Source organism: Dendrobates tinctorius, unplaced genomic scaffold (genome assembly GCF_039654945.1).
Source record: "Dendrobates tinctorius isolate UK_male_01 unplaced genomic scaffold, ASM3965494v1 ptg000011l, whole genome shotgun sequence".
NCBI classification, from domain to species: domain Eukaryota; kingdom Metazoa; phylum Chordata; class Amphibia; order Anura; family Dendrobatidae; genus Dendrobates; species Dendrobates tinctorius.
Window position 1 is genome coordinate 73253031 of NW_027361679.1, and position 20932 is coordinate 73273962.

Here is a 20932-nt window from a genome sequence, read left to right on the forward strand (position 1 = left end):
CCTACTGTAATAACTCGATTTTTAACAACTAGGATCTTGTTTCACAAAAAACAAACTGGTGAAACTAGAAAGAAACTTATTTTTTAGACAAGTTTCAACAGTTTGTTTTTCATGAAACCAGATCCAAGTTGGTAAAACTCGAGTTATTACACTAGGCCTTGGTATGACTATACTAGTCCGTGTTATTTCACATATGACTATACTAGGCCTTGGGTTGGTTTTTAACATGTATTTACCCATCAGTGTGTGTGAGCGGCGCAAACAACATTAATGAAACTTTGTAATGGTGAACCACAAATGTAAATTTATTTTTAATCACAAAAATAAACCAAAAAATTATTTTTTCCGGCGTTTGGGGGCAGATGGTTTCAATTTGGGGGTGTGCAGGGAATATGCAACACTTGCAGTTGAAGACGGTGTTTGAGGGGAAGGGGCAACAAAACTTGTGGGGGAAGGTAGTCCAGTTAAGGGAATTAAACTAGGAACACTTGGAGGAGAGGAAATCTGTTCAGGTACATTAGTTGTAATGGCATGTCGCCGTAGGCTTGTGTGCCTGGACCGACTTTGGCCCAATGCCTGCCTTGATAGATTTCGCCTTGAACTAGGGGCAAATATTGAGTGTAGGTCCCCCGTCTGCTGGTGTGGCTGCTGCTGCTGAGGTGGCTGCTGCTGCTGAGGTGGCGGCTGCTGCTGAGGTGGCTGCTGCTGCTGCTGAGGTGGCTGCTGCTGCTGCTGAGGTGGTTGCTGCTGCTGCTGAGGTGGCTGCTGCTGCTGCTGAGGTGGCTGCTGCTGCTGCTGCTGAGGTGGCTGCTGCTGAGGTGGCTGCTGCTGCTGAGGTGGCTGCTGCTGCTGCTCTTCGTTGGCAGTGCTCGTCCTTGCAGGAGGACTGGTGGCGGCAGTGATGGTCCAGGTTTGCAGAGTGGTGGTGGCAGGGCTACTACATGTTGTTGTAGCGGCAGGGCTGTTCCATGTTTGCCTAGTGGTGGCTGAGCTCCACGCATGCATGGGAGTGGCGGGGGTGCTCCAGACAGGAGCAGCGCTTGCCATGGTGGTGTCGGTGAAGTGACCAGCTGCACTCAGACTTGTGGTGGTGTAACGGTGGGTGTCCTGGCTTTGAATAGAGGTGTCCGTGCAGTGGTATGCAGCACAAGTCGGTAGTGAGGTGAAGCGAGTCAATGGTGGCACAGGTGGAAATGACACCACTGACTGCTGACCGTACCGATTATGCTGCATAGCCTGCAAGAAAGCATTGTTGCAGGCCTGCAGCACATTCAGCTGTTGCTCAGGACTAAGGTGTTCCGCCATGCCCTTTTCAATCTTACTAAAAAAATGGTGTGCTGGTCTGTTGAGGTCGGCCTCCAGACGGTCAAGGCGCTGTTCTACAGAATTGAAGTGGTGTTCAAAGTGGTTAAAACCACGTTCCATGAGTGCAAAACCGCTTTCAACTCTGTCGGACAGTGACTTGAGGCTGGAATTAAAGGCCTCGCTCAAATGCATAAACTCGGGCAAGACATTCCTGTCCAAGGCCCTCTGCCGCTGGCGGGTAGTGCCCGCATAACCAGTGGCAGAGACCTGGGACAGGGGAACACCTGATGGCCCAGCTTCCTGGTCACCAGCTGTGTGTGTGGCTGACCTGCAAGGTGCTTCCTGGCTGTCGGATGGCTGGGACGGGTCAGAGGACGTCCGAGGAAGGACCGCTCCAGGGCCAGGTTGCAGGGTGCTGCTCCAGGTGCTGTGGAAGAAAGGAAAATCATTACTACCATGCCTTTACAAGAAGCATCAGCTGTGGATTAGAAAAACACAGATTAATAAAAATAAAAACCCAAAATTTATAATACTTACGATCTCGTGGCAAGGACCGGTCTTAGGAACTGCAACGCGTGATAGTGACGGTATCTAGTTCTGGTCCTTGACGCAGATCCACTGCGAACCTGGCCCTCAGCACGAACATCACTGTTGAAGCGGTCCTTGATCGAACGCCAACGTGTTCGGACTTTGTCCACTGTTGTTAAAAAAAAAACAGTGCCGTCAAGGACAACAGTCACTGCGGCACAATATAGCAATACAATACTCAAAGCAGTCACTGTAGACCCCGATGACACTGTTGGGTTTCCTGCTAGAATACACCTAGCACGAAACCCAACAGTGCCGTCAAGGACAACAGTCACTGCGGCACAATGTAGCAATACAATACTCAAAGCAGTCACTGTAGACCCCGATGACACTGTTGGGTTTCCTGCTAGAATACACCTAGCACGAAACCCAACAGTGCCGTCAAGGACAACAGTCACTGCGGCACAATGTAGCAATACAATACTCAAAGCAGTCACTGTAGACCCCGATGACACTGTTGGGTTTCCTGCTAGAATATGCCTAGCACGAAACCCAACAGTGCCGTCAAGGACAACAGTCACTGCGGCACAATACAGAGCAGGGAAATACTCACTAAACGCCTTTTTGGAGGATGCTGTGGCGCTGTCCCAGCCATCCATCAACGCTGCGGCCACCTCATTCCATAGCCGCCGGGTCACCACAATGTCCTTGTGCAGCCGGTCACGGCTGTCCCACAACGGCGAACGCTCCTGGACCAGGCTGATGAGCTGCTCATTATCCAGGTAGACGTCTTCATCCCGTTGTGGAACCTAGACAAAACACATTCATTAGAATAATCAAATTTAAATTGAATAAAAAGTTACAAAAAAAGAAACATAAAAAAGAGTAAAAATAGAAGATTAAAAATAAAGAACATTACAAATCATTTGATACATACATTCCGTATCACCACCGGGACTTGGCTTCGCTGCTCCTGCTCTTCGCCCTCACTAGTCCCGTCCGCAGAAGAAGATGATGATGACGATGTCTTAAAAAAGTTGAAAAAAACGTAAGAGATTTGGAGAAGCAGCAGATATACTTACCAGATGCACGAAAATAATCACCTCACGGTCTGCTTGCGCCAATTCCTGCCGCGATGGGGAATACTCGGATTCTGAAGACATACTGCATGTAAAAATAATAAAAATCATTAGTACATACATAATTTAAAAGGACAGGCATATAATGTAATATACTCACATTCTTCGCTGATAGAAGATGGTTTCCTTGTTGACTGTCTGCTCTCCAATCTGTCAGTGTAGTAGTGGCAGAGTTTTGGCAGGCACCTCCTTTATATAGACTTTTTTTTTTTTACTTTAGAAGATTATAACTAGTACAACAAGTGGACACTACCAAAAAAACGCAGCGCTAAAAAAACTCATACATGAGCATGCCGATGCGCACGTATGCGCATCCATAGGCTATAATGGCCATTTTTAGCGCAAAACGTGCGCATACGTGCGCATGCGCTTTTTTGCAGGGCCAAAAAATGCAACATGCTGCGTCTGTAAAATACAAACGCACACCCCAAAAAAACGCAGCGCATGAAAATCGCATACGTGCGCTTGCCAGCGCGCAGGTATGCGCACCCATGTTAAATATAGGGGAAAAAACGCATGCGCACGTATGCGTTTTTTTCCAGCGCAAAAAAACGCAAATGTGAAACCAGCCTTAGTGCTCCAATCGATGTAGCACTTTCTGCCAGCACATATCAGTGATGTATCACCTCACCATTTGGCATACTAGTAACCGCATCATCGCTTAGACTTACCATTCAGAAGCGAGTGTCTAGCGGGAGTGTCAACGCACAGCTCGTCCAATCTAACTAGAGCTCATCACTATATATGTTTAAATAACGTAACAGATTCCAATTGGCTCGTTTGAAGTAACATGAGCGGAGCAATCTGCTTTTATACCCTGTGTTTATATTTTAAAACCAAAATAAAAGTTAAATTTTAAGGTCTTCTAGTGGTGGTTTCTTTGGGGTTCTCTCCAATTTGTGAATTATATGTATATATCCCTCCAAAGATTACTTTGCTGTCCTCGATTGTATTGCTATATTAAGGCCTTAGAGTATTCAGTTATTCAATGTGCATAGCCCCTTTAAGCATTTTTAATGTGCCCTGTCATCAATGCTAAATTGTTTTATGCTCTAATGAATTTGCAGAAGGTAATGCTGACTTGCAGAGCACTTGAATTCTACCCATCCTCACTAGTAAAGAGATCTATTTCAATGATCATCAACTGCCAGATACAATAGAAATGATTAATGTTTCCTGACAATTTCAACCTAATCAATTGTTCATGAACAAAAATGAATCTTCAACTTATCAAAAAACGATTGTTCCAAGAGAAATGTTTGTTGGGAAAGTCGTGTCCTTAAGATCACTCCGGAGAAGCATAAATCTGCAAACTGATGTGTCGGAAAGATGACTGATTAGATGGAAAGAAATCAATGCTCAATATTATTGATGGATTCAGGCAGGTTATTAAGACTTTATATCCCTTAAGTGGATAATTAAATCTAGGGATTTTCAGCTAGTAATTTCAAATTAATTGAAGCATGTATTAATATGTTTTTTAATTAACATATATTTTATGGAACGTTTAAAATGTCATATTAAACTAAGGGTGTCAATAGAGTAATTCAAAACTCTACAAAACTTACTTCAGTCTGAATGTGAAATGTCAAATTGTCCCAAAGTTGCATACCAAATACAAAAAATGAACATTACTGGACCCTGGTTGCCTAAAAACAAGATTAGATTTTCAGTACTGCTTAGAATATGTAGATGTTTAACTAGTTTTTAACTATGTCTTGAGTATGTATAGTTCTTGTATAAAATATCACAGGAGACTTTTCATGACTGCTCCCAACTGAGGAAGAGATGAACTCTTATTTGCCATATTATGCCAGTTGGAAGTCATCTGCGCTATACAAAATGGAGCAGGAGTGGGAGACTAATTTTCCCACATGACAGACCGTGACTATTGTGGAGTCCTCACCAATAGGCTGAAATGAATTCTGCTCAATATTAACATAATATAAAAAAACTAATTATTAATAATAATTATGACTTAATATTAAGCTGAATTAAGTATGCTGACATTCTCTTGTTTACTGTAATACCCCCCTACATAGCCCACTAGGTATAACATGAGCAGATATGAGATGAGGTGGTTTTGACCTTCACAATTCTCTTCCTGACAGTGGTGGTTGGCACCCATTCTTGAACCGGTATGTTGCCCCGCTCATTGACTGCTTTTGTGTAGCCCAACACACAGCCCCCTAAAAAGGGTATGAGCCCCGCCATAGATACCTAGATACAGTGTGAGCACTGACATAACTCCCTATATACAGTATAAGCCCCACATAGCTCCCTATATGCTGTACGAGCCCCCTTATAGCCTCCTTTATACAGTATATGCCCGCACATAGCTCCCTACATACAGTATTAGCCCTGTATAGCCTCCAATATGCAGTATGAGGCCACATATAGTTCCCTCTATACAGTACGTATCCACACATAGCTTCCTATATACTGTATGAGCTCCCATTTAGCCTTCAGTATACAGTATGATCCAGAACATAGCCTCTTATATACAGTATAAACCCCATATACAGTAGCTCCCTATTTACAGTATGAGTCCCCATATAGTTACCTAGATTATGAGCACTCAGATAACTTCCTATATACAATGTAAGCACCACATAGCTCCCATATATACAGTATGAGCCCCCATATAGCCTCCTATACAGTTACACATACAGTAAGGAAAATAAGTACTTGATACACTGCTGATTTTGCAAGTTTTCCCACCCACAAAGAATGGAGAGGTCTGTAATTTTAATCGTAGGTACACTTCAACTGTGAGAAGCAGATTCTAAAAATTAAAACCAGAAAATCAAATTTTATGATTTTTAAATAATTGCATGAATTAAGTATTTGATCACCTACCAGCCAGCAAGAATTCTGGCTCTCAATCACCTTTTAGTTTTTCTTTAAGAACTTCTCCTAATGTGCACTCATTATCTGTATTAATTGCATCTGTTTGAACTCATTACCTGTATAAAAGACACCTGTCCACACACTCAATCAATCACACTCCAACCTCTCCACCATTGCCAAGACCAAAGACATTTCTAAGGACACCAGGCACAAAATTGAAGACATGCACAAGGCTGGGATAGGCTACAGGACAATAGGCAAGCAGCTGGTGAGAAAGCAACAAGAAACACAAGTTTAGTGTCAATCTTATTTGATCTGGGGCTCCGTGCTAGATCTCACCCCGTGGTTTCAGGATGATTATGATAATTAGTCCAGAACTACAATACATGTGAACACCTGGTCAATGACCTAAAGAGAGATGGGATCACAATCTCAAACATTACCGTTAGACACAGACCACGTTGTCATGGATTAAAATCCTGCAGTGCACACAAGGTCCCCCTTCTCATGCCAGCATATGTCCAGGCCTGTTTGAAATTTGCAATTGACCATCTGGATGATCCAGAGGAGGCATGGGAGAAGGTCTTGTTGACAGATGAGACCTTTTGTTAAGATGAGAACTTTTTGGCATCAACTCCATTTGTCATGTGTAACGGGGTCTACCAAGCTGGGGTACCTCTTTCAGTACCACCCCGTGTTTTCGGAGGTCCACTCTGCGTTGGCTGGAGTCTGAATGAAGGACGCTGGCTGGAATTCCTCTGAGTGCATGGGCGCATATAAAAGATCACTGCTCCTCCATGTATTTCTAGTCTGACAACACTTCACTCACAGGACACAGAATATATCACACAGATACAGAGGGCAGGCCAAACATGCATTACAAAAGACGCAGGTGGCCGGAGCCTGTCAATGTTTACTGTGGAAATTACAAAGGTGGGGGAGGGCGGACACAAGGGGAATGCTGATGCATTAGGGACATGCATCTCACATAGAACCTATTATTCATACATATAACTGCACAACATATTCTGGGTGCTGAGTGGTTCTGTAACACGGCTCCCCCTTTTCAGCGACGCGATCGGCATACACAGTCTGATTCTCAACGGATCGGCTTGGGGATGACCAAAGTTTATGGGGTTGGTACAAGTTCCGTTTGTCGACTTAGTCCATCGGCATTACCGTTTTGTTTGCCGGGTCTGTGGTGGATGGTGAAGTCCAGAGGTTGTAGGGCTAAACTCCACCGCAGCAATCTGGCGTTGTCTCCGGAGACCCGATTAAGCCAGACTAGGGACTTATGGTCCATTAGAAGGGAAAACTGTCGTCCATACAAATATGGTTGCAACTTCATGAGTGCCAATACTACCGCCAGGCACTCCTTCTCGATGGCTGCATAGCTTACTTCACGGGGCAGTAGTTTCCGACTCAGGTAAGCTACCGGGTGTTCCTGGCCGTCCGGCCCGACCTGGCTCAGTACTGCCCCCAATCCAAATATAGAAGCGTCCGTATGAACAAGGAAACGCTTAGTTGGATCGCGTGCGGCCCAGTACAGGGGTATTGGTGAGGGCGTCCTTTAGTTGGCGGAAGGCTTCCTCACACTCTGAGGTCCAGGTTACCTGGCGGGGTTGGTTGTTACGGGTCAAATCAGTGAGGGGCTTGGCTACGCTGCTGTAATTGGGAACAAATTTCCTGTATTACCCCGCTGTCCCTACAATTGCCATGACCTGGGTTTTAGTGCGTGGGATGGGCCATTTGGCTATGGCCTCAATCTTGGCTGGTTCTGGTCGCTGTTTCCCACTTCCCACCCAATGCCCTAAATACTGAACCTCTGCTTTGCCCACGTGACACTTGTTTGGGTTCAGTGTTATGAATGAGTCACCGTAGGAGGCAAAAACAGAAATACTAGCTAAGTCCAGAAAACCAGAGAAGTTGGCAGCTATCAGATTGCAGACCCCTGAACCTATCAACAACAACTAGCAGTAGCCGTGGGGGGTTCCTACGGTGCCCTAGACCCCTCGATCACAGCCGGAGAACTAAATAGCCTAAAGACAGAAAGGGAAATCTAAACTGCCCCAGAGCAGACCCCAAAGCAAAAGGCAGCCCCCAACATATAATGACGGTGAAGCAAGATGAAAAAACACTCACACAGATAGAAAGATAGGCTGAGCAAATGATGGAGCCCAAGCTAACTAAATAGGACAGGATAGAAAAGCTGCTGTCTGCAATCCACAAAAAACCCTATCAAAACAAGAGCCAACAGACTGATAGGGAAAAAAGCCCTGAAGACGCTAGGCTTCAAAAAGACTATATCAGTACTCAGGTATTTTCTGAAGACAGAGCAAAAAGGAATTCAGCTCACCCCAGCAGGGAATGGCAGAAATCCAGAAAAACAAGGCAAAACAAAGCCAAAACACAAATGCAAAAAGCAGAGCAGAAAACTTAGCTTTTGAGGAGCAGGAATCAGACTGGTCTCCTAGAATCCCTCAGAGAAATCACCCGCAAGGCAGAAGGGCGTCGGCTGCCTTTTATCCAGTCAGCAATTCCAGTCACCCAGTCATCATCATTCTGCTCTGGTGCTTGGTAATCAGCCTCACTACCTTCCTTCACCAGAAGAGGGAGTTCATCAGACCTCAATGGTGAAGGGGAAATGAAGTCACAACAGTTCAGGGTGATTCCGGCCTGGTGGATCCTGTCCAATACTGTCTCTAGGTGATTTAGATGCTCTTCCCATGTCGCACTGTAGATGGCGATGTCGTCCAGGTAGGCACAAGCATAGTCCTGGAGACCATCCAGAAGCAGGTCAGCCAGCCTTTTGAAGGTCGCCGAGGCATTCTTCATCCCGAATGGCATAACTCGAAACTGGAATAAGCCGAACGGGGTGACAAATGCCGACTTGGGAATAGCGTCAGGGCTAAGGGGAATCTGCCAGTAGCCTTTGCATAGATCGATGGTGGTCAAATACTTTGCCCCTGCCAGCCGGTCTAACAACTCATCCACACGTGGCATGGGATATGCATCCGTCACTGTTTTCTCATTGAGCTTACGATAGTCTACACAAAACCGTGTAGTCCCATCCTTCTTGGGCACTAACACTATGGGGGATGCCCAGGGACTATCTGACGCTTCAATGACCCCTAAACGCAACATCTCTTGTATCTCTTGTCGCATCCCCTCTCGTACAGACTCAGGGACGCGGAAGGGGTTTTGTCGCAGGGGGGTCTGATCCTGGGTCTCAACCTTGTGTTGTGCCAGGCGAGTGTACCCGGTCACTCTGAAAACATCCTCTGTCGCAGCCTCAACAACGCCTCCGCCTGCTGTCTCTCCCAGGGGCCTAGGTCTTCACCCAAGTGTACCTGGTCCCATGTTTTATACTGAGTCCTTTCCCCTAAGACATCCGGCAAGGGAAGTCCGGCTAAATCCTCTGCTTCAGGTGCACAGATGGCCACTACCTCTTCAGGGCGCTCCCGGTAGGGCTTCAACATATTCACGTGGAACATGCGGATAACCCTGGGGTCGTCACAATCGGCGACATTATAGGTTGTGTCGGCTATTTTCCCCACTACCTGGTAGGGCCCCTGCCATGCAGCTTGAAACTTATTCTGCTTAGTGGGCTCTAACACCAGGACCTTCTGTCCTATTTCCAAAGTGCGCTCTCTGGCCCCCCGATCGTACCATATGCGCTGGCGCCGCTGGGTCGCCTGCATGTTCTCACGTACAGCCTGAGTCAGCTCCTGTAGGTGGTCCCGGAATTCCAGCACATAGGATATAATAGGTACCCCTTCTATGAGGCCCTCCCCTTCCCAGTGTTCCAGCACTAAGTCTAGGGGTCCCCTTACCCGTCTCCCGAATACCAGCTCGAACGGGGAGAACCCCATGGATTCTTGGGGCACCTCCCGATAGGCAAACAGGAGGTGTGGCAAGAATTTCTCCCAGTCCCTGTAGGTCCTGGTAAAAGTCCCAATGAGCTGTTTTAATGTCCCGTTAAAGCGTTCACACAACCCATTGGTTTGCGGGTGGTACGGGGCGCTTCTAATGGACTTTACGCTGCACAGCTTCCACAGTTGGTTGGTCACCTCTGCTGTAAACTGGGTACCCTGGTCCGAGATAATCTCCCGGGGAAATCCAACCCGTGAGAAAACCTGGAGCAGGGCGGCCGCCACCGTCTCTGCCAGTATGTTAGGTAACGCAACCGCCTCTGGATACTGGGTGGCATAATCTACCACGGTCAATATATACTTTTTCCCGGACGGACTGGGTTTGGCTAACGGCCCTATCAGATCGACCGCTACTCGGCTAAATGGTTCTTCCACAATGGGGAGGTGGCCTTGCATCGATCCCCACCTTTTGCCAATGCGCTGGCAACTGTCACAGGTCTGGCAGTACTGACGAACATCATAGGTTACCCCCGGCCAAAAGAAGTTTTGTGTCAGACGATGCCTGGTGCGACTAACGCCGAAGTGCCCGGCCAAGGGTATATCATGAGAGATTCGCAGTAACTCCTGCCTATACTTCTTGGGAACTACCAGCTGTCGCTTTATAGTGGGGCTCATCCCTGTGTGGTGCTGCTCTGTGATCCAGTAGAGGAGTCCCTGCTTCCATACAAACTGTTCCCCTTCCAGTACCCCTCTCCCCTCCTGTGCCTTCCCATGATATCCCTCTAATGAAGGATCCTCAAGTAACTCCCTCTTAAATTCATCTGGGGTGGCCCAAGAAATGTGTCTGGCTATGGGAATAGGTGTAGGGATGGAATGTCTTACCTGGGCCTCTGAGTGTGATTCCGCCTCCGCAGCTCGAGCTTGTCTCCGGGTGGTCACAGTATAGGTCTCAGCCTGAGGGGCCACCGAGAATGCAGACAACATGGGCCCCAAGTCATTTCCCGGCAAGACGTCTGCAGGCAAATCCTCCATCAAGCCGACCTCAACAAGGCCATCCCCGACTCCCCAGTTCAGGTGAATCCTGGCAGTGGGTAGTCGATGTATAGCTCCCCCTGCTACATGGACTGCTACTGTCCGGTCTGTCTTCTCTTGGTCCCGGATGAGATGAGGCTTCACAAGGGTCAAAGTTGCTCCTGAATCTCTTAGTCCCTGCATACGTTTCCCATTAACCCACACGACCTGTCGATGCTGTTGTCGATTATCTGCCCGGGCTGCCTGCACGGGGTCTACTTCATGCAGCACTTTCTCCATCTCTTCCACCCCTTGGTTAATCGTAGCCCCAATGCCGGGTCAGCTTCGCCTTGGTAGCAGTGTACAGCAGCCCGGCTGAAGGTAGCTGTTCCCGCCTTTGGCCACTGGGTATGCTGAGTCTGGATGGGGCATTGTCTTTGCAGGTGGCCCAGCTGATGGCAGGTGTGACATCGTGCCCCAGGGGAACTTTGGTAGGCCGTGTTTCTATCTGGTCTCCCTACAATCTTCGGTGGTTTGGGGCCCTCCAGGTCCATGGGCGGGCCCCTAGTGACCACCTTTGATCCGGACAACTGCGGCCTCCTGGCATCATGATGTTCATCGGCCAGACGAGCGGCTTCCTCAAGAGTCGTTGGCTGCCTGTCCCGAAGCCATTCCTGTGTCTCGGGGTTTAGTACATTAAAGAATCGTTCTAACCGGAAGAGCTGGAGGACGTCCTCCTTAGTGGTTGCTTGGCTCCCTTGTACCCACTGTAGCAGTGACCGCCGTAATTTACAGGCCCATTCAGCGTGGGTATCGGTTACGTGTTTTATAAGTCCGCGGAACTTTTGGCGGTAGGCCTCTGGTGTCAGCGCATACCTGGCCAAGATCACTTCTTTGATCCACTCATAGTCCATACAGTCCTCATCAGGTACCGTGCGATAGGCGTCCGCTGCCCGGCCTGTCAGCTTGCTGGCCAGAATCTGAACCTGTTCCTCCGGCTTCACTTGATGAAGGGTACACTGCCGCTCAAAGTCCTGCAGAAAGCCATCAATGTCTTCCTCTGCTTCCCCCAACTGTCGGAAGGCATTATACTGGATCTTTTTGTGGCTTACTGTTGAAGGTACCCGGTCAAAGGCCAGAGCACCCCCTGCTCGCTGGCTCTCCTCTCTCCGCTCTGCCATCTCCATCTTGGCCAGCTCCACTTTGGTCCGCTCTGCCATCTCCATCTTGGCTAGCTCTATCCTGGTCCGCTCGGCCATCCTTTCCTTCAGATCAGTACGCACATCAGCCATCACCTCTCGTATGATCTCTACCGCAGGGTTTGGGCCATAGAACGCCAGTCTGTTCTTTACCTCCCTCTGGAATTCGGTCTCCTCCACGTTCACATTGGGGGGCGCTGCACTGTGGTGTTCCATGATGGCTGCTATCAAATCCGCTTTTGTTTTGTTGCTGGCGATCAACCCTCAGGCTTCCACCAGATCTTTTAATGTAGTCCTCTTTAACTTCTGGTAGTTATTTTCCATTCATTCCTTTCCTCTTGTAGAAGGGGTATCAAATCCTGCTGTCTGCCACCAGTGTAACGGGGTCTACCAAGCTGGGGTACCTCTTTCAGTACCACCCCGTGTTTTCAGAGGTCCACTCTGCGTTGGCTGGAGTCTGAATGAAGGACGCTGGCTGGAATTCCTCTGAGTGCATGGGCGCATGTAAAACATCACTGATTCTCCATGTATCTACAACACTTTACTCAGAGGACACAGAATATATCACACAGATACAGATGGCAGGCCAGACATGCATTACAAAAGCCGCAGGTGGCCGGAGCCTGCCAATGTTTACTGTGGAAATTACAAAGGTGGGGGAGGGCGGACACAAGGGGAATGCTGATGCATTAGGGACATGCATCTCACATAGAACCTATTATTCATACATATAACTGCACAACATATTCTGGGTACTGAGTGGTTCTGTAACACCGTGTTTGGAGGAAGAGGGACAAGTACAACCCCAAGGACACCATCCCGACCATGAAGTATGGAGGGGAAATATCATACTTTGGGGGGCTTTTCTTCAAAGGGGGCAGGACGACTGCACTGTATTGAAGGGAGGATGAATGGAGTCATGTATCTAGAGATTTTGGCCAACAACCTCCTTCCCTTAGTTAAGGCATTGAAGATGTAGGTAGTGATTGGGTCTTCCAGCATGACAGTGATACAAAAAACACAGCCAGGGCAGCTAAGAAGTGGCTCCATAAGAAGAATTTCAAGGTCCTGGAGTGACCTAGCCAGTCTAAACCCAATAGAAAATCTTTAGTGGGAGCTGAAACTCAATGTTGTTCAGCGACATCCATGCTGCACTGTGTGCAAACTTGGTCAAGAACTACAAGAAATGTCTGCTCTAAGTAATTGCAAACAAAGGCTTCTGTACCAACTATTATGTTATGTTTTTCTATTGTGTAAGGGGTTAACGAGACTGCTCTGTATAGATGTGTATACATTAAAGTATGGTTTTATAAATGTATATTATTATGCTTTGTGGTAGGGCACGTGTAGTACCCTATTTAGTTCTTTAGATGGGGTAAAGTTATACTCAGAATGTAAATAGTTAAATGTAGGAGGGGCTAACTGTGGTTAAGTCGGGGAGCATCCGGCATTTTTGTCAGTTGGGCTAGGGGAGCCCTGACAGAGCAGGCAGCCCCATAACATTGTGAAGTTAATAGCCCACCTGTGTCGGGCCGAAGGTCCAAAGAGAATAACAGCACAGTATACAGCAGAAGAGAACAGAAATACAGAGTTTTCAGCAGGGCAGGCTTTATAAAAGGCATCATGTGGCAGCTGGCTATGTGGGCAGATGCCCTTTTGTCTGGGGCGAAACAGACAGGGGAACTCCCAAAGATATCGAAACTGGACAGGGAAGATGCTGTGATGCTGACCGGGACGGGACGACCCGGTAACGTACTTGAAGGTGACAGTGAGAAAATAGGGAAAGAGAAAATGGGCACGTAGGGAACAGTGACCACAATATAATACAATTCCACTTGTCCTTCAGTAAGGTGCCCTGGAAGGGGGTTACAAAAAACGCTGAAAAGCAAAGCAAAGTTTGATCAGCTTAGAGAGTACCTTCGCCAAATTGATTGGGACAATGTCCTCAAAAATAGGAGCACAGAAAATAAATGGGAAATATTTAAATCAGTTTTACACACCCACTGCGAGCTAGCCATACCGTATAGAAATAAAAGGGCTAGGAACAGGAGAACACCAATGTGGCTAAGGATGTAAAAAGGGCAATAAATAACAAGAACAAGGCATTTAGGAAGCTAAAACAAGAATGCAATGAAGAAGCATTAAAAAGTTATAGAGAAAAAAATAAAATGTGTAAAAAACAAATACATTTAGCAAAAGTGGAAACTGAGAGACTCATTGCTAAGGAAAGTAAAACAAACCCCAAACTATTCTTTAATTATATAAACAGTAAAATGATTAAAATTGATGGTGTTGGCCCTTTAAAGAACAATGAGGGTGAAATCATAGAGAGCGATGTGGGAAAAGCAAATGTTTTAAATACTTTTTTCTCAACAGTGTTCACACAGGAAAAGGATTTGCCAGGGGAAATGCAGAGTGATAATGTAAACTCCCCATTAAGTATTACCTGCCTAACCCAGGAAGAAGTGCAGAACCGCCTTAGTAAGATTAAAATTGACAAATCAACAGGCCCTGATGGCATTCACCCTTGGGTATTAAGGGAGTTAAGTAATGTGATAGACAGGCCTCTATTCCTTATACTTAAAGACTCTATAGAAACAGGGTCTGTTCCTTTTGATTGGCGACAAGCAAATGTTGTACCAATATTCAAAAAGGGGTGTAAAAGGGAACCTGGAAACTATAGGCCGGTAAGCTTAACATCTGTTGTGGGTAAAATTTTTGAAGGGTTTCTAAGGGATACCATTATGGAATATCTCAATGTTAATAAATGTTTAACTCCATATCAACATGGATTTATGAAGGATCGCTCCTGTCAAACTAACCTGATCAGCTTCTATGAGGATGTAAGCTCTCAAATGGACAAAGGAGAATCATTGGATGTCATTTATCTCGACTTCTCTAAAGCATTTGACACTGTCCCACATAAAAGATTGGTAAGTAAGATGAGAAAGCTTGGGCTAGGGGAAAATGTGTGTAGATGGGTAGGTAGCTGGCTTAGTGATAGAAAACAAAGAGTGGTTATTAATGGTACATACTCAGATTGGGCCAGGGTTACTAGTGGGGTACCACAGGGTTCTGTATTGGGCCCCCTACTATATAATATATTTATTAATGATCTAGTGGATGGCTTACACAGTAAAATATCAGTATTTGCAGATGATACAAAACTATGTAAGGTAGTTAACACAAAGGAGGACAGTTTGCAACTACAGACAGATTTGAGTAAATTGGAGAATTGGGCTGAAAAATGGCAAATGAGGTTTAACACAGATAAGTGTAAGGTTATGCACATGGGAAGGAGAAACAGATGCTACAATTACTTACTAAATGGGAAACTGCTGGGGAAATCAGACATGGAAAAAGACTTAGGCATCTTAGTCAATAAGAAGCTAAATTGGAGTGCCCAGTGTCAGGCAGCTGCCACCAAAGCAAATAGGGTCATGGGATGCATTAGAAGAGGTCTGGGGACACGAGATGAAAGCATAATTCTCCCTCTATACAAATCACTCGTCAGACCACACTTGGAGTATTGTGTGCAATTTTGGACACCGGTGCTCAAGAAAGACATTACTGAACTTGAAAAGGTTCAAAGGCGGGCTACTAAAATGATAAATGGAGTTGGTTCACTACAATACCCAGAAAGGTTATCAAAATTAGGTCTATTTACTCTAGAAAAGAGAAGACTTAGGCTAGTTTCACACTTGCTTTTTTTTGCAGCGCGTTTTTCCCGCAAAAAAACGCATTGAAAAAACGCATACATAAGCATACAACTGCTGCGTTTTTTTCAAGCATTTTTATGAGCATGCATGAAAAAAACGCAGCGTTTTTATGCGTTTGTATGCGTTTTTAGCGCGTTTTTACCGCGTTTGCTTTTTTTCCAACATTTTTAGGTGGCCCCTCACACTACCCAAACCATGACTTTACTAACCCTAACCCTGACCCTAACCCTAACCCTAACCCTGACCCTAACCCTAACCCTGACCCTAACCCTTAACCAAATCATACTTAACCCTAACCCAAACCCTAAACCCTAACTAACCCTAACCCTAACCCTAACCCTGACCCTAACCCTAACCCTAACCCTGACCCTAACCCTAACCCTGACCCTAACCCTTAACAAAACCATACTTAACCCTAACCCTGACCCTAACCCTGACCCTGACCCTAACCCTTAACCAAACCATACTTAACCCTATTCCTGACCCTAACCCTGACCCTAACCCTAACCCTAACCCTAACCCTGACCCTAACCCTTAACAAAACCATACTAACCCTAATCCTGACCCTAACCCTGACCCTAATCCTTAACAAAACCATACTTAACCCTAATCCTGACCCTAACCCTAACCCTGACCCTAACCCTAACCCTAACCCTAACCCTGACCCTAACCCTTAACAAAACCATACTTAACCCTAATCCTGACCCTAACCATGACCCTAATCCTTAACAAAACCATACTTAACCCTAATCCTGACCCTAACCCTGACCCTAACCCTAACCCTGACCCTAACCCTAACCCTAACCCTGACCCTAACCCTTAACAAAACCATACTTAACCCTAATCCTGACCCTAACCATGACCCTAATCCTTAACAAAACCATACTTAACCCTAACCCTGACCCAAACCCCAACCCTAACCCTGACCCTGACCATAACCCTAACCCTAAACCCCCTTAACTAACCCTAACTCTAACCCAAACCCCTAAATTCCATGGTTTAAAAAAAAAAACGCATATGCAAAAAAACGCATACATGAGCATGCCAGTGCGCACATATGCGCATCCATAGGCTATAATGGCCATTTTTAGCGCAAAACGTGCGCATATGTGCGCATGCGCTTTTTTGCAGGGCCAAAAAATGCAACATGCTGCGTCTGGAAAATCCCAACGCACACCCCAAAAAAACGCAGCGCATGAAAATCGCATACATGCGCTTACCAGCGCGCAGGTATGCGCACCCATGTTAAATATAGGGGAAAAAACGCATGCGCAGGTGTGCGTTTTTTTCCAGCGCTAAAAAACGCAAATGTGAAACCAGCCTTAGGGGAGACCTAATATATATGTACAAGTATATCAGAGGGCAATACAGAGATCTCTCCAATGGACTGTTTGTACCAAGGACTGTGACAAGAACAAGGGGGCATTCTCTTTGTTTGGAGGAAAGACAATTTCTGCACCAGCATAGAAGAGGGTTCTTCATGGTAAGAGCAGTGAGGCTCTGGAATTCTCTTCCTGAGGAAGTGGTGATGGCCAACTAACTAAATGAATTTAAGAAAGGAATGGATGCTTTTCTTGTGAGTAACAGCATAGAAGGTTACGAATAACATAATATTATAGGTAGCTGATTGACCCAGCTTAGGGGAAGGAATTTTTTTCCCTATGGAGAAAATTGGCTTCTACTCTGTGGGTTTTTTTTCCTTCCCCAGGATCAACAATGCAGAATAGCTGCACTAAAAATAGGCTGAACTAGATGGACATAAGGTCTTCCTTCAGCCTTCAAAACTATGTTACTATGTTAAAAAGGCAAACTGTGTGTTAGCTGATGTAAATGCTGTAACTGAAGGGAACAGACTGAGAACGTATATAAGTAAAGTTTCTTGTTTAAAGTTGGAATTGGACTGTGACTCAAATTGTACTAAAATTTGTGGAAAAAATGTAGAGCCACCTGGGAAAGGCCCTGAAGGTGAGAAGAATGGAGCTACAGGTATGCTGACAGAGCACTGTGATGTGTATGTGAGAGGAGGCCAGGGCGCGCCTGGGCCGTTTACCTCAGTCACGACTATTGCCCTGGCCGAACCTTACAATTGCGTCAAATACTTATTTCATGCAATAAAATGCAAGTTAATTATTTAAACAATGTGATTTACTGAATTCTGTTTTAAGATTCTATTTCTCACAGTTGAAGTGTACTTATGATAACAATTACAAACCTCTCCATTCTTTGTAGGTGGGAAAACGTGCAAAATCATCAGTTTATGAAATACTTATTTTTCCCACTGTAGCTCACTATATACAGTATGAGCACCATATAGCCTCCTATATACACTGCTCAAATATACAAAGGGAACACTTTAACTGCACAGTGTAACTTCAAGTCAATCACACTTCTGTGAAACCATTCTGCCCAGTTATGAAGCATCACTGATTGTGAATAAATTCTTTCTGTTGTGCAAATGGAACAGACAACAGGTAGAAATGATAGGCAATTAGCAAAACAACCCCTATAAAAGGAGTGGTTCTGCAGGGGGTGTCCACAGACTATTTCTCTGTTCATATCCTTTTTGGTTGTTGTTTTGCTCACTTTTGAATTTTGTCATTGCTCTCACCCCTAGAGGTACTGTACAGGTAGTGCAGCTCATCCAGGATGGCACATCAATGTGAGCAGCGGCAAGACAGGTTGCTGTGTCTGTCAGCGCAATGTCCAGTGCATGGAGCAGATAAAAAGAGACAGGCCAGTACATCAGGAGAAGTAGAGGGGGCCATAGGAGGCCAACAGCACTGCTACCTTCTCCTTTGTGCAAGAATGAACAGGAAGAACATTGCCAGAGCCCTGCAAAATGACCTACAGGCCACTAACATCTATGTGTCTTTTCAAACTGTCAGAAACAGACTCCATGAGTATGGTATGAGGGCCCAACGTCCAAAAGTGGGTGTTGAGCCTACAGCCCAACACCATGCAGAGCGATTGGCATTTAGCAGAGAATACCAAGATTGGCAGATTCGACATTGGCACCCTGTGCTCTTAGGGGTCAGAGCAGGTTCAAACTGAGCATGTGACAGACGTGTCAGAGTCTGGAGATGCCACAGAGAATGCTCTGCTGCCTGCAACGTCCTCCAGCATGACTGGTTTGGCAGTGAGTCAGTAATGGTGTGGGGAGGAACTTCTGTGGAGGGCTGCAGAGCCCTACATGTGCTAGGCAGAGGCACGATGACTGCCATTGGGTACAGGGATGAGTTCCTCAGAGCCATTGCGTGACCATATGCAGGTGCAGTTGGTCCTGGGTTCCTTATAATGCATGACAATGCTAGGCCTCATGTGGCTGAAGTGTGTCAGCAGTTCCTGCATGATGAAGACATTGATGCTATGGACTGGCTTGTCCATTCCCTTAACCTGAATCCAATCAATCTGGGACATCATGTCTCGTTATATCCACCAACTCCATGTTGTCCCTTAGCATGTCCAGGAGTTGACTAATTCTTTAATACAGGACTGGGAGGAGATCCCTCAGGAGAACATCCACTACCTCTTTGTTAACGTGCCTGCTTGGCGAGGCAAAACTCCAGGAGTGGACCCTCTGGGCCGTGGCAGCGAGGGGTCCCCGGGTGAGCAGCCAGGTGAGACCGACCCCTATACAGGGACCGTTAGGAGGAGGCCCAGGCGTTCGGGAGCCACAGCAGCCGGTACCAAGAGGGGCGGCTCGGAGAGACTGGAGTAGGACAGGTACGAGACTAAGAGCACAAGACAGAGTAAGGCACAGGACCGGAGTAGGATGACTGGAAACCGGTACGGACAGCAGGACGAAGCAAGGACACAGGACCGGAGAAGGACAACTGGAAGCAGGTATGGACAGCAGGACGGAGTAAGGACACAGGACCGGAGTAGGACAACTGGAAGCAGGTACGGACAGCAGGACGGAGCAAGGACACAGGACCGGAGTAGGACAACTGAAAGCAGGTACGGACAGCAGGATGGAGCAGTGCTGCAGAGAGAGAGGGCAACAGGATAAGGCAGGTGACGTGTTGACAGGGATTAACACGACGATCAGGCTCCTCCATTATGGGAGGGTGGCCTGAAATACCCAAGGACCGGCCCCCATTGGTCCGGCGGTGCTACCGGGTCAGGGCACCGCCGGAGCATAAGAAGAGACAGGGAGAGCCGGCCGCGACCTATGGCGCATGCACAAGGCCTGTAGTGACATCACAGGCCGCGGGCCGGTCAGAGGAGGACTCCGCCGCCGACGGAGAGAGGAGAGAGGCTGCGACGCTGGAGCGAGTCGATGAGTATGAGGGGGCGCGACGGGGGCCGTGACAGAGGCCGTGACACTCATCAGGAGCAAGATCGGGCATTGTAGGGAGGTCATACAGGCATGTCGAGGCCACACATACTACTGAGCAATGTGAGCATCATTTCCTTGTCTTGAGGCATTTCCACTGAAGTTGGATCAACCTGTAATTTGATTTTCTACTTTAACTTTGAGTACAATTCCAAATCCATACCTCCATGGGATATTTATTTTGATTTACATTGATCATTTTTATGTTTATTTGTTCTCAACACATTCCACTTTGTACTGAATAAAGATTTGCAACTGGAATATTTCATTCAGTAATATCTAGTATATTGAGCAGTGTACAACAGGAGCCTGCACACAGCTCACTATATACAGTATGAGCCCCCCATAAAGCTACCTATAGTATGAGCATTCATATAACTCCTTATATACGTAGTATAAGCCCCACATAGCTCCCGATATACAGTATGAATCCCATATAGACTCCTATATAAAATATGAGCCTGCACATAGCTCCCTTTATACAGTAAGATCTCTCATAAAACCTCATATATAGTAAAAGCCCCCATATTGTCTCCTATATTCAGTATGAGCCTACACAAAGTTCCCTAAATGCAGTATAAGCCCCCATATAGCCTCCTATATATGATATAAGCCTGCACATAGCTCCCTATATAAAGTATGAACCCCCACATACTTCCCTATATTCAGCATGATCTTTCATATAGCCTCCTATATACAATAAAAACCCATATAGCCTCCTATATACAATATGAGCCCGCACATTCATTTCTGGCCCATGCCTCATGGGGTGGTGGAGGGGACAGATTAGGGGATTAGGGTTTTTACAGGAGCATAATAAGGTTGGAGACTCGGGCCTCTCTATCTTTAAAAGTTCCCCCCCTGGAAAAGGATAGTTAGGGTCACAGCGCCAGGTACAGTTTGAGATCCTTCTTTCTTAATGAAGACCGTCACAGCATGACAATAGGAGGACTATGTGCGGTCTCATAATTTA